The sequence below is a fragment of the Mus caroli genome, chromosome 9 (assembly GCF_900094665.2).
Source record: "Mus caroli chromosome 9, CAROLI_EIJ_v1.1, whole genome shotgun sequence".
NCBI classification, from domain to species: domain Eukaryota; kingdom Metazoa; phylum Chordata; class Mammalia; order Rodentia; family Muridae; genus Mus; species Mus caroli.
Window position 1 is genome coordinate 41261354 of NC_034578.1, and position 1727 is coordinate 41263080.

General features: G+C 45.2%; 1 non-coding gene across 1 annotated transcript; it reads right to left on the reverse strand.

Annotated features, from left to right (window-relative positions):
* Positions 1-1486: 1486 nt before the first annotated feature.
* Positions 1487-1605, reverse strand: LOC115032069. The gene has a single exon (XR_003837708.1). It is a non-coding gene; the product is annotated as a small nucleolar RNA SNORA40 (small nucleolar RNA).
* Between the last annotated feature and the right edge of the window lie 122 nt (positions 1606-1727).

The window sequence follows — 1727 nt, forward strand, 5'->3', positions numbered from 1 at the left end:
TAGACCAGGCTGGCCTCGAACTCAGAAATCCGCCTGCCTCTGCCTCCCGAGTGCTGGGATTAAAGGCGTGCGCCACCACGCCCGGCTAGAGAAACCCTGTCTTGAACACCTCCCCCACCCCACCCCGCCAAAAAAAAGTACTGACTTCTCTTCCAGAGTTCCTGAGTTCAATTCCCAGCAACCACACAGTGGCTCACAACCATCTGAAATGGAGTCTGATGCCCTCTTCTGGTGTGTCTGAAGACAGCTACAGTTTATTTACTCATAAATAAATAAACAAACAAATAAATCTTTAAAAAAAAGTTTAGCTATGCCCCAGCCCCAACAAACAATTTCTTTTAGTTATATGTGTATGCATGACATCTGCACACATGAACTAGAGGTGGTTGTAAACCATTATATGCAAGTGCTAGAAACCAAACTCCTGTACTCTGCAAGAGCAGTGTGTGTTCTTAAGTGCTGAACCTTCTCTGTCTTTTAAGTGCTGAGATTACAAGTGTGAGCTAATATGCCTAAAGGGAGATTCCCTGTTCCAATTCTCAATCTCTTTCTCTCTCTCTCTATGCACCTCCCTCCCTTCCTCTTCCTCCTCCTCCTCCTCTTCCTCCTCCTCCTCCTCCTTCCCTTTCTTCTTCTTCTTCTTCTTCTTCTTCTTCTTCTTCTTCTTCTCTCTCTCTCTCTCTCTCTCTCTCTCTCTCTCTCTCTCTCTCTCTCACACACACACACACAGGCTTATGTACCAAATTTAGAACCTTAGATGCTCTAACATTGAGCTACCTCCCCAACCCTAGAGCCCAGGCTGACCTCAAACTCAGATCCCCCTGCCTTTGCCTCCCATGTGGTGGGATTAAGGCCTGTGCCACCACACCTGGCTCCCCTGGAGCTTTCCCTTGAAGAAACTCAGTCCTTGGTTCTGTCACCTACCTAAAAGCACAAGCCTGGTATATTCCAGGCTTCAGGTTAGTAGATACTTAAGTTTAGGACTGGTGGAGCCCTAGTTTATCTCCTTTCCCCCCTGGCTTTCAGTATTCTAAACCACCTTTGCTCTCCAATCTGGAGTACTTAAAACAAAAACAAAAACAAAAAAACCCAAAACCCAAAAAAACCCTTCAGTCGTTTTCCTGTGGGATGCTATGATAAAAGAAAATTCTGAGACATCTTAAATTCAACTATATATAAAGGTAGAAAACAAAAGAGGAAAGAAATGGTAGTGGGTTCTTGTTTGCATGAGTCAGAGGCTCACTATGTGTATCGGGCTGGCCTGGAACTCACTATGTGGAAGAGGCTGGCCTTGAATTTACAGAGATCTTCCTGTTTCTGACTTCAAAGTCCTGTTGGGATTAAAGGTGTTGGCAGAGATGCTTGTTTTTGTTGTGTTTCATGTAACTCAAAGCAGCCTCAAACTTGCAATTGTGTTAAGGGTGACCTTGAACTTCTCATCCTCCACAGAAACTACAAGGATTTCCTGGAGACTGTCCACCCATCACATACTCCCTCTGTATGTGTCAAGACTCATACTGAACAGTGAATTCTAGGTTGAGAAGAGGATTTATTTTGCACTTGTCTAGCCTGCCTTTGTCCATCAGTTGAACAAACACACCTGTATCATCATTTTAAAAAAATTAGCCGGGCGGTGGTGGCGCACGCCTTTAATCCCAGCACTTGGGAGGCAGAGGCAGGCGGATTTCTGAGTTCGAGGCCAGCCTGGTCTACAAAGTGAGTTCCAG